Consider the following 12,761-nt stretch of genomic DNA (forward strand, 5'->3'; position numbering starts at 1 on the left):
CCTATGGGGGGGACCAGATGGCCGAACTTCCCTGGAAGACCCGATGAGGTGCCATTTGCCTCCCGGATCCCAGCTAGGGCTCCATGAGGTCGGGTTCTTTCACGCCTTGGGTCTCCAGGTCTCCAGGCCAACGGCATGGGCAAAGTGCCTGGGTCGGGCTCCATGGTTTTCACGCTAGTCCTCCCCCCAGGCGTCCGTGGCTCCAGGCCAACAGCATGTCAAAGTGCCCAGGACGGGCTCCATGCGTCCCGGACAGTCGTCCCCCGGGGCGTCCAGGTCTCCAGGCCAACGGCATGGGCAAAGTGCCTGGGTCGGGCTCCATGGTTTTCACGCTAGTCCTCCCCCCAGGCGTCCGTGGCTCCAGGCCAACAGCATGTCAAAGTGCCCAGGACGGGCTCCATGTGTCCCGGGCAGTCGTCCCCCCCGGGCGTCCGGGCCTTGGAGCTCCGGTGGTCCTCACCGTGCCTGAGGCCCAGCCGGGGTCCCCGAGCCCTTGCCGGCGTGGGCAGGCAGCAGCCCTACCACGAAGGCTCGGGGTGGGAATCAGGGAGTCCTTTCGGTCCCGGCCACCTGGTTGCACCTTTCCCCTCGCCCATCTGGTCTCCCGCAATGCTATCCAATAGGGCGACCAGATGGCCAAACTTCCCTGGAAGTCCCTATGAGGTGCCATTTGCCTCCCCGATCCCAGCAAGGGCTCCAGGAGGTCGGGTACTTTCACGCCTTGGGTCCCCTCTGTCACCTCGTGTGCACAGATTACAAGAAAGGGGGGTAATTTTCCTCCGGATTTCTAGGGGCAAGGTACCTTTGGACACCCCTCCCAGGCTGGTGGTTCTCTGCCATGGGGGACCAGATGGGCGATGCCTGGGTAACACCACCCGGGGCTTCCTTCCTCCAGGCCAACGGCATGTCAAAGTGCCCAGGACGGGCTCCATGCGTCCCGGGCAGTCGTCCCCCGGGTCTCCAGGCCGATGGCAGGTTAAAGTGCCCAGGACGGGCTCCACGGGTCCCGGCGCAGTCCTCCCCTGGGCGACCGGGGCACCCATCTCCAGGAGGCCAACGGCATTGGCAAAGCACCCGGGAAGGGCTCCATGGGTCCCGGGCAGTCCTCCCCTGGGTGTCCGGCGCTCCCTTCTCCAGGCCGACGGCAGGTTAAAGTGCCCAGGACGGGCTCCACGGGTCCTGGTGCAGTCCTCCCCTGGGCGTCCAGCGCTCCCTTCTCCAGGCCAACGGCAGGTCAAAGTGCCCAGGACGGGCTCCACAGGTCCCGGGCAGTCCTCCCCTGGGCGACCGGGGCACCCATCTCCAGGAGGCCAACGGCATTGGCAAAGCACCCGGGAAGGGCTCCATGGGTCCCGGGCAGTCCTCCCCTGGGTGTCCGGCGCTCCCTTCTCCAGGCCGACGGCATGTCAAAGTGCCCAGGACGGGCTCCATGAGTCTGGGACAGTCCTCCCCCGGGCGTCCGGGACACCCATCTCCAGGAGGCCAACGGCATTGCAAAGTACCCAGGACGGGCTCCATGGGTCCCGGGCAGACCTCCCCTGGGCGTCCGGGGCACCCATCTCCATGAGGCCAACGGCATTGGCAAAGTACCCTGGAAGGGCTCCACGGGTCCCGGGCAGGCCTCTCCCCCGGGCGTCCAGGGCACCCACGTCCAGGCCGACGGCATGTAAAAGTTCCCAGGACGGGTCCATGGGTCCCGGGCAGCCCGCCCCCGGGCGTTCGGGGCACCCATCTCCAGGAGGCCATCGGCGTTGCAAAGTACCCAGGATGGGCTCCATGCGTCCCGGGCATTCGTCCCCCAGGCGCCCGGGGCTCCATCCAGGCTGACGGTATGGCAGAGTGCCCGGGTCGGGCTCCATGGTTTTCACGGTGGTCCTCCCCTGGGTGTTGGGGCGCTCCAGGCCAATGGCATGGAAAAAGTGCCCAGGATGGGCTCCATGCATCCTGGGCATTCGTCCCCCGGGCGTCCGGGGCTCCATCCAGGCTGACGGCATGGCAGAGTGCCCGGGTCGGGCTCCGTGGTTTTCAGGGTGGTCCTCCCCTGAGTGTCGGGGCGCTCCAGGCCGACGGCATGGAAAAGTGCCCAGGACGGGCTCCATGCGTCCCGGGCCTTCGTCCCCCGGGCGCCCGAGGCTCCATCCAGGCTGACGGCATGGCAGAGTGCCCGGGTCGGGCTCCATGGTTTCCAGGGTGGTCCTCCCCTGGGTGTCGGGGCGCTCCAGGCCGACGGCATGGAAAAGTGCCCAGGACGGGCTCCATGCGTCCTGGTCCTTCGTCCCGGGACGGGGTGGGGAAGAGTCCAGGCGGCTTCACCTCCATGCCCGGCCATCTGATCGCCCAGATTCCCTCGGCCATCTGGTCGCCCGCAACGCTTTCCTATGGGGGGGACCAGATGGCCGAACTTCCCTGGAAGACCCGATGAGGTGCCATTTGCCTCCCGGATCCCAGCTAGGGCTCCATGAGGTCGGGTTCTTTCACGCCTTGGGTCTCCAGGTCTCCAGGCCAACGGCATGGGCAAAGTGCCTGGGTCGGGCTCCATGGTTTTCACGCTAGTCCTCCCCCAGGCGTCCGTGGCTCCAGGCCAACAGCATGTCAAAGTGCCCAGGACGGGCTCCATGTGTCCCGGGCAGTCGTCCCCCCTGGTGTCCGGGCCTTGGAGCTCCGGTGGTCCTCACCGTGCCTGAGGCCCAGCCGGGGTCCCCGAGCCCTTGCCGGCGTGGGCAGGCAGCAGCCCTACCACGAAGGCTCGGGGTGGGAATCAGGGAGTCCTTTCGGTCCCGGCCACCTGGTTGCACCTTTCCCCTCGCCCATCTGGTCTCCCGCAATGCTATCCAATAGGGCGACCAGATGGCCAAACTTCCCTGGAAGTCCCTATGAGGTGCCATTTGCCTCCCCGATCCCAGCAAGGGCTCCAGGAGGTCGGGTACTTTCACGCCTTGGGTCCCCTCTGTCACCTCGTGTGCACAGATTACAAGAAAGGGGGGTAATTTTCCTCCGGATTTCTAGGGGCAAGGTACCTTTGGACACCCCTCCCAGGCTGGTGGTTCTCTGCCATGGGGGACCAGATGGGCGATGCCTGGGTAACACCACCCGGGGCTTCCTTCCTCCAGGCCAACGGCATGTCAAAGTGCCCAGGATGGGCTCCATGCGTCCCGGGCAGTCGTCCCCCGGGTCTCCAGGCCGATGGCAGGTTAAAGTGCCCAGGACGGGCTCCACGGGTCCCGGCGCAGTCCTCCCCTGGGCGACCGGGGCACCCATCTCCAGGAGGCCAACGGCATTGGCAAAGCACCCGGGAAGGGCTCCATGGGTCCCGGGCAGTCCTCCCCTGGGTGTCCGGCGCTCCCTTCTCCAGGCCGATGGCAGGTTAAAGTGCCCAGGACGGGCTCCACGGGTCCCGGCGCAGTCCTCCCCTGGGCGTCCAGCGCTCCCTTCTCCAGGCCGACGGCAGGTCAAAGTGCCCAGGACGGGCTCCACAGGTCCCGGGCAGTCCTCCCCTGGGCGACCGGGGCACCCATCTCCAGGAGGCCAACGGCATTGGCAAAGCACCCGGGTCGGGCTCCATGGGTCCCGGGCAGCCCTCCCCCGGGCGTCCGGGGCTCCCACCTCCAGGTCGACGGCATGTCAAAGTGCCCAGGACGGGCTCCATGATTCCAGGACAGTCCTCCCCCGGGCGTCCTGGACACCCATCTCCATGAGGCCAACGGCATTGGCAAAGTACCCAGGAGGGGCTCTATGGGTCCCGGGCAGACCTCCCCCGGGCGTCCGGGGCACCCATCTCCATGAGGCCAACGGCATTGGCAAAGTACCCAGGAAGGGCTCCATGGGTCCCGGGCAGACCTCCCCCGGGCGTCCGGGGCACCCATCTCCATGAGGCCAACGGCATTGGCAAAGTACCCGGGAAGGGCTCCATGGGTCCCGGGTAGACCTCCCCCGGGCGTCCGGAGCACCCATCTCCATGAGGCCAACCGCATTGGCAGAGTACCCGGGAAGGGCTCCATGGGTCCCGGGTAGACCTCCCCCGGGCGTCCGGGGCACCCATCTCCATGAGGCCAACGGCATTGGCAAAGCACCCGGGAAGGGCTCCATGGGTCCCAGGCAGTCCTCCCCTGGGTGTCCGGCGCTCCCTTCTCCAGGCCGACGGCATGTCAAAGTGCCCAGGACGGGCTCCATTAGTCTGGGACAGTCCTCCCCCGGGCGTCCGGGACACCCATCTCCAGGAGGCCAACGGCATTGCAAAGTACCCAGGACGGGCTCCATGGGTCCCGGGCAGACCTCCCCCGGGCGTCCGGGGCACCCATCTCCATGAGGCCAACGGCATCGGCAAAGTACCCTGGAAGGGCTCCACGGGTCCCGGGCAGGCCTCCCCCCCGGGCGTCCAGGGCACCCACGTCCAGGCCGACGGCATGTAAAAGTTCCCAGGACGGGGTCCATGGGTCCCGGGCAGCCTGCCCCCAGGCGTTCGGGGCACCCATCTCCAGGAGGCCAACGGCGTTGCAAAGTACCCAGGATGGGCTCCATGCATCCCGGGCATTCGTCCCCCAGGCGCCCGGGGCTCCATCCAGGCTGACGGTATGGCAGAGTGCCCGGGTCGGGCTCCATGGTTTTCACGGTGGTCCTCCCCTCGTTGTTGGGGCGCTCCAGGCCAATGGCATGGAAAAAGTGCCCAGGATGGGCTCCATGCATCCTGGGCATTCGTCCCCCGGGCGTCCGGGGCTCCATCCAGGCTGACGGCATGGCAGAGTGCCCGGGTCGGGCTCCGTGGTTTTCAGGGTGGTCCTCCCCTGAGTGTCGGGGCGCTCCAGGCCGACGGCATGGAAAAGTGCCCAGGACGGGCTCCATGCGTCCCGGGCCTTCGTCCCCCGGGCGCCCGAGGCTCCATCCAGGCTGACGGCATGGCAGAGTGCCCGGGTCGGGCTCCATGGTTTCCAGGGTGGTCCTCCCCTGGGTGTCGGGGCGCTCCAGGCCGACGGCATGGAAAAGTGCCCAGGACGGGCTCCATGTGTCCTGGGCATTCGTCCCGGGACGGGGTGGGGAAGAGTCCAGGCGGCTTCACCTCCATGCCCGGCCATCTGATCGCCCAGATTCATTCGGCCATCTGGTTGCCCGCAACGCTTTCCTATGGGGGGGACCAGATGGCCGAACATCCCTGGAAGACCCGATGAGGTGCCATTTGCCTCCCGGATCCCAGCTAGGGCTCCATGAGGTCGGGTTCTTTCGCGCCTTGGGTCCCCTCTGTCACCTCGCGTGTACAGATTACAAGAAAAGGGGGTAATTTTGCTCCGGATTACTAGGGAGAAGGGTACGCCCGGACACCCCTCCGAGGGTGGTGGTTCTCTGCCATGGGGACCAGATGGGATATGCCTGGGCAACACCTCCCTAGGCCATCCGGGGCTTCCTTCCTCCAGGCCAACTGCATGTCAAATTGCCCAGGACGGGCTCCATGGCTTCTGGGCAGTCGTCCCCCGGGTGTCCAGGGCTCCATCCAGGCTGACGGCATGGAAAAGTGCCCAGGACAGGCTCCATGCGTCCCGGGCATTCATCCCCCGGGCGTCCGGGGCTCCATCTAGGCTGACGGTATGGCAGAGTGCCCAGGTCGGGCTCCATGGTTTTCATGGTGGTCCTCCCCTGGGTGTCTGGGGGCTCCAGGCCGAAGGCATGGAAAAGTGCCCAGGACGGGCTCCATGCGTCCCGGGCATTCGTCCCCTGGGCGTCCGGGGCTCCATCTAGGCTGACGGTATGGCAGAGTGCCCAGGTCGGGCTCCATGGTTTTCATGGTGGTCCTCCCCTGGGTGTCTGGGGGGCTCCAGGCCGAAGGCATGGAAAAGTGCCCAGGACGGGCTCCATGCGTCCCGGGGATTCTTCCCCTGGGCGTCCGGGGCTCCATCTAGGCTGACGGTATGGCAGAGTGCCCGGGTCGGGCTCCATGGTTTTCACGGTGGTCCTCCCCTGGGTGTCTGGGGGCTCCAGGCCGAATGCATGGAAAAGTGCCCAGGACGGGCTCCATGCGTCCCGGGCATTCGTCCCCTGGGCGTCCGGGGCTCCATCTAGGCTGACGGTATGGCAGAGTGCCCAGGTCGGGCTCTATGGTTTTCACGGTGGTCCTCCCCTGGGTGTCTGGGGGCTCCAGGCCGAAGGCACGGAAATGTGCCCAGGACGGGCTCCATGCATCCCGGGCATTCGTCCCCCGGGCGTCCGGGGCTCCATCCAGGCTGACGGCATGGCAGAGTGCCCGGGTCGGGCTCCATGGGTCCCGGGCAGCCCTCCCCCGGGCGTCCGGGGCTCCCACCTCTAGGCCGACGGCATGTCAAAGTGCCCAGGACGGGCTCCATGAGTCCAGGACAGTCCTCCCCCGGGCGTCCTGGACACCCATCTCCATGAGGCCAACGGCATTGGCAAAGTACCCAGGACGGGCTCCATGGGTCCCGGGCAGACCTCCCCCGGGCGTCCGGGGCACCCATCTCCATGAGGCCAACGGCATTGGCAAAGTACCCGGGAAGGGCTCCATGGGTCCCGGGCAGACTTTCCCCGGGCGTCCGGGGCACCCATCTCCATGAGGCCAACGGCATTGGCAAAGTACCCGGGAAGGGCTCCATGGGTCCCGGGTAGACCTCTCCCGGGCGTCCGGGGCACCCATCTCCATGAGGCCAACCGCATTGGCAGAGTACCCGGGAAGGGCTCCATGGGTCCCGGGTAGACCTCCCCCGGGCGTCCGGGGCACCCATCTCCATGAGGCCAACGGCATTGGCAAAGTACCCAGGACGGGCTCCATGGGTCCCGGGCAGACCTCCCCCCGGGCGTCAGGGGCTACCACCTCCAGGCCGACGGAATGTCAAAGTACCCAGGACGGGCTCCATGGGTCCCGGGCAGCTTCTCCCGGGCGTCCGGGGCACCCACCTCCAGGCCGACGGCATGTCAAAGTACCCAGGACGGGCTCCACGGGTCCCGGGCATTCCTCCCCCAGGTCGTCCGGGCCCTAGAGCTCCGGTGCTCCAACCTGCGCCTGAGGCCCAGCCGGGGTCCAAGAGCCCTGCCTTGCGTGGGCAGGCAGTCAGGAACCCTACCGCGAAGGCTTGGGATGGATGGGGAGCTGGGAGTCCTTTCGATCCCGGCCATCTGGTCACCCGCGATGCTTTCCAATAGGGCGACCAGATGGCCGGGCTTCCCTGGAAGTCCCGATGAGGTGCCATTCGCCTCCCGGATCCCAGCTAGGGCTCCATGAGGTCGGGTTCTTTTACGCCTTGGGTCCCCTCTGTCACCTCGCGTGCACGGATTGCAAGAAAGGGGGGTAATTTCCCTCCGGATTAATAGGGGCAGGGTACGCCCGGACACCCCTCCAGGGCTGGTGGGTCTCTGCCTGGGGGACCAGATGAGATATGCCTGGGCAACACCTCCCCCGGGCGTCTGGGGGCTCCATTCTCCGGGCCAACGGCATGGCTCAATGCCCAGGACGGGCTCCACGTGTCCCGGACAGACCTCCCCTGGGCGTCCGTGGCTCCCACCTCCAGGCCGACGGCATGTCACACTGCCCAGGACGGGCTCCATGGGCCCCGGACAGACCGCCCCCGGGTGTCCGGGGGGGGCACCCATCTCCAGGAGGCCAACGGGATGGCAAAGTACCCGGGAAGGGCTCCACGGGTCCCGGGCAGCCTTCCCCCGGGCGTCCGGGGCTCCCACCTCCAGGACGACGGCATGTCAAATTGCCCAGGACGGGCTCCATGGCTCTTGGGCAGTCCTCCCCCGGGCGTCCGGGGCTCCATCCAGGCTGACGACATGGCAGATTGCCCGGGACGGGTTCCATGCGTCCCGGGCCTTCGTCCCCCGGGCGTCCGGGGCTCCATCCAGGCTGACAGCATGGCAGAGTGCCCGGGTCGGGCTCCATGGTTTTCAGGGTGGTCCTCCCCTGGGTGTCGGGGCGCTCCAGGCCAATGGAATGGAAAAGTGCCCAGGACGGGCTCCATGCGACCCGGGCATTCACCCCACGGGCGTCCGGGGCTCCATCCAGGCTGACGGCATGGCAGAGTGCCCGGGTCGGGCTCCATTGTTTTCAGGGTGGTCCTCCCCTGGGTGTCGGGGCGCTCCAGGCCAATGGAATGGAAAAGTGCCCAGGACGGGCTCCATGCGACCCGGGCCTTCGTCCCCCGGGCGTCTGGGGCTCCATCCAGGCTGACGGCATGGCAGAGTGCCCGGGTCAGGCTCCATAGTTTTCAGGGTGGTCCTCCCCTGGGTGTCGGGGCGCTCCAGGCCGATGGCATGGAAAAGTGCCCAGGACGGGCTCCATGCATCCCGGGCCTTCGTCCCCCAGGCGTCCGGGGCTCCAGCCAGGCTGATGGCATGGCAGAGTGCCCGGGTCGGGCTCCATGGCTCTTGGGCAGTCGTCCCCCGGGCGTCCAGGGCTCCATCCAGGCCGATGGCATGGAAAAGTGCCCAGGACGGGCTCCATGCGACCGGGCATTCCTCCCCAAGGTGGTCCGGGCCCTAGAGCTCCGGTGGTCCAACCTGCGCCTGAGGCCCAGCCGGGGTCCAAGAGCCCTGCCTTGCGTGGGCAGGCAGTCAGGAACCCTACCGCGAAGGCTTGGGATGGATGGGGAGCTGGGAGTCCTTTCGATCCCGGCCATCTGGTCACCCGCGATGCTTTCCAATAGGGCGACCAGATGGCCGGGCTTCCCTGGAAGTCCCGATGAGGTGCCATTCGGCTCCCGGATCCCAGCCAGGGCTCCATGAGGTCGGGTTCTTTCACGCTTTGGGTCCCCTCTGTCACCTCGCGTGCACGGATTGCAAGAAAGGGGGGTAATTTCCCTCCGGATTACTAGGGGCAGGGTACGCCCGGACACCTCTCCAGGGCTGGTGGTTCTCTGCCCGGGGGACCAGATGAGATATGCCTGGGCAACACCTCCCCCGGGCGTCTGGGGGCTCCATTCTCCGGGCCAACGGCATTTCACACTGCCCAGGACGGGCTCCATGGGCCCCGGACAGACCTCCCCCGGGCGTCCGGGGCACCCATCTCCAGGAGGCCAACGGGATGGCAGAGTAACCGGGAAGGGCTCAATGGGTCCCGGGCAGCCCTCCCCCGGGCGTCCGGGGCTCCCACCTCCAGGCCGACGGCATGTCACACTGCCCAGGACGGGCTCCATGGGCCCCGGACAGACCTCCCCCGGGCGTCCGGGGGGGCACCCATCTCCAGGAGGCCAACGGGATGGCAAAGTACCCGGGAAGGGCTCCACTGGTCCCGGGCAGCCTTCCCCCGGGCATCCGGGGCTCCCACCTCCAGGACGACGGCATGTCACACTGCCCAGGACGGGCTCCATGGGCCCCGGACAGACCTCCCCTGGGCGTCCGGGGCACCCATCTCCAGGAGGCCAATGGGATGGCAAAGTACCCGGGAAGGGCTCCACGGGTCCCGGGCAGCCTTCCCCCGGGCGTCCGGGGCTCCCACCTCCAGGCCGACGGCATGTCACACTGCCCAGGACGGGCTCCATGGGCCCCGGACAGACCTCCCCCGGGCGTCCGGGGGGGCACCCATCTCCAGGAGGCCAACGGGATGGCAAAGTACCTGGGAAGGGCTCCACGGGTCCCGGGCAGCCTTCCCCCGGGCGTCCGTGGCTCCCACCTCCAGGACGACGGCATGTCAAATTGCCCAGGACGGGCTCCATGGCTCTTGGGCAGTCCTCCCCCGGGCGTCCGGGGCTCCATCCAGGCCGACGGCATGGCAGAGTGCCCGGGACGGGTTCCATGCGTCCTGGGCCTTAGTCCCCCGGGCGTCCGGGGCTCCATCCAGGCTGACAGCAAGGCATAGTGCCCGGGTCGGGCTCCATGGTTTTCAGGGTGGTCCTCCCCTGGGTGTCGGGGCGCTCCAGGCCAATGGAATGGAAAAGTGCCCAGGACGGGCTCCATGCGACCCGGGCATTCATCCCCCGGGCGTCCGGGGCTCCATCCAGGCTGACGGCATAGCAGAGTGCCCGGGTCGGGCTCCATGGTTTTCAGGGTGGTCCTCCCCTGGGTGTCGGGGCGCTCCAGGCCAATGGAATAGAAAAGTGCCCAGGACGGGCTCCATGCGACCCGGGCCTTCGTCCCCCGGGCGTCCGGGGCTCCATCCAGGCTGACGGCATGGCAGAGTGCCCGGGTCAGGCTCCATGGTTTTCAGGGTGGTCCTCCCCTGGGTGTCGGGGCGCTCCAGGCCGATGGCATGGAAAAGTGCACAGGACGGGCTCCAAGCATCCCAAGCCTTCGTCCCCCGGGCGTCCGGGGCTCCAGCCAGGCTGACGGCATGGCAGAGTGCCCGGGTCGGGTTCCATGGCTCTTGGGCAGTCGTCCCCCGGGCGTCCGGGGCTCCATCCAGGCCGATGGCATGAAAAAGTGCCCAGGACGGGCTCCATGCGACCCGGGCATTCCTCCCCCAGGTCGTCCGGGCCCTAGAGCTCCGGTGGTCCAACCTGCGCCTGAGGCCCAACCGGGGTCCAAGAGCCCTGCCTTGCGTGGGCAGGCAGTCAGGAACCCTACCGCGAAGGCTTGGGATGGATGGGGAGCTGGGATTCCTTTCGATCCCGGCCATCTGGTCACCCGCGATGCTTTCCAATAGGGCGACCAGATGGCCGGGCTTCCCTGGAAGTCCCGATGAGGTGCCATTCGGCTCCCGGATCCCAGCTAGGGCTCCATGAGGTCGGGTTCTTTCACGCCTTGGGTCCCCTCTGTCACCTCGCGTGCACAGATTGCAAGAAAGGGGGGTAATTTCCCTCCGGATTACTAGGGGCAGGGTACGCCCGGACACCTCTCCAGGGCTGGTGGTTCTCTGCCCGGGGGACCAGATGAGATATGCCTGGGCAGCACCTCCCCCGGGCGTCTGGGGGCTCCATTTTCCGGGCCAACGGCATGTCACACTGCCCAGGACGGGCTCCATGGGCCCCGGACAGACCTCCCCCGGGCGTCCGGGGCACCCATCTCCTGGAGGCCAACGTGATGGCAGAGTAACCGGGAAGGGCTCCATGGGTCCCGGGCAGCCCTCCCCCGGGCGTCCGGGGCTCCCACCTCCAGGACGACGGCATGTCACACTGCCCAGGACGGGCTCCATGGGCCCCGGACAGACCTCCCCCGGGCGTCCGGGGCAACCATCTCCAGGAGGCCAACGGGATGGCAAAGTACCCGGGAAGGGCTCCACGGGTCCCGGGCAGCCTTCCCCCGGGCGTCCGGGGCTCCCACCTCCAGGCCGACGGCATGTCACACTGCCCAGGACGGGCTCCATGGGCCCCGGACAGACCTCCCCCGGGCGTCCAGGGCACCCATCTCCAGGAAGCCAACGGGATGGCAGAGTAACTGGGAAGGGCTCCATGGGTCCCGGGCAGCCCTCCCCCGGGCGTCCGGGGCTCCCACCTCCAGGACGACGGCATGTCAAAGTGCCCAGGGCGGGCTCCACGGGCCCCGGGCAGCCCTCCCCCCGGGCGTTCGGGGCACACATCTCCAGGAGGCCAACGGCGTTGCAAAGTACCCGGAAAGGGCTCCACGGGTACCGGGCAGTCCTCCCCCGGGCGTCCGGGGCACCCATCTCCATGAGGCCAACGGCATTGGCAAAGTACCCGGGAAGGACTCCACGGGTCCCCACCAGGCCTCCCCCGGGCGTCCCAGGCACCCACGTCCAGGCCGACGGCATGTCAAAGAGCCCAGGACGGGATCCACGGGTACCGGGCAGTCCTCCCCCGGGCGTCCGGGGCAACCATCTCCAGGAGGCCAACGGGATGGCAAAGTACCCGGGCAGGGCTCCACGGGTCCCAGGTAGCCTTCCCCCGGTCATCTGGGGCTCCCACCTCCAGGCCGACGGCATGTCACACTGCCCAGGACGGGCTCCATGGGCCCCGGACAGACCTCCCCCGGGCGTCCAGGGCACCCATCTCCAGGAGGCCAACGGGATGGCAGAGTAACCGGGAAGGGCTCCATGGGTCCCGGGCAGCCCTCCCCCAGGCGTCCGGGGCTCCCACCTCCAGGACGACGGCATGTCAAAGTGCCCAGGGCGGGCTCCACGGGCCCCGGGCAGCCCTCCCCCCGGGCGTTCGGGGCACACATCTCCAGGAGGCCAACAGCGTTTCAAAGTACCCGGAAAGGGCTCCATGGGTACCGGGCAGTCCTCCCCCGGGCGTCCGGGGCACCCATCTCCATGAGGCCAACGGCATTGGCAAAGTACCCGGGAAGGGCTCCACGGGTCCCGACCAGGCCTCCCCCGGGCGTCCCGGGCACCCACCTCCAGGCCGACGGCATGTCAAAGAGCCCAGGACGGGATCCACGGGTACCGGGCAGTCCATCCCCGGGCGTCTGGGGCTCCCATCTCCAGGCCAACGGCATGGCTCAATGCCCAGGACGGGCTCCATGGGTCCGGGGAGGCGTCCCATGCGCCTCCGGGCTTGGGAGCCCCGGCTGGGTCCATGGGCCCGGCCGGGCCCCGGGTCGGGTGCTCCGGCCCTGGTCCCTGTCTCCCAGCCTACCGCACTGCCAAGGGCCTAGGAAGGGGTTCCGTTGTGCCCGGGGAGCCTCCCCTTGCTTGTCTGGGTTCAGGGGCCCGGGGGAGGGCAGCCTCCCCACCCCGGGCTCTGTCCTTGGTCCTGCTGCGTGGCAGGGTGCCCGGGACGGGGTCCGGAGGGCCCGGGGAGGCTTCCCCTGCGCCTCCGGGCCTGGGAGCCCTGGCTGGGTCCAGGGGCCCGGCCGGGCCCCGGGTCGGGTGCCACGGCCCTGGGCCCGGTCCCCCCCGGCCTGCCTCACTGCCAAAGCCCCGGGACGGG

Source organism: Lissotriton helveticus, chromosome 12 (assembly GCF_964261635.1).
Source record: "Lissotriton helveticus chromosome 12, aLisHel1.1, whole genome shotgun sequence".
NCBI lineage: Eukaryota > Metazoa > Chordata > Amphibia > Caudata > Salamandridae > Lissotriton > Lissotriton helveticus.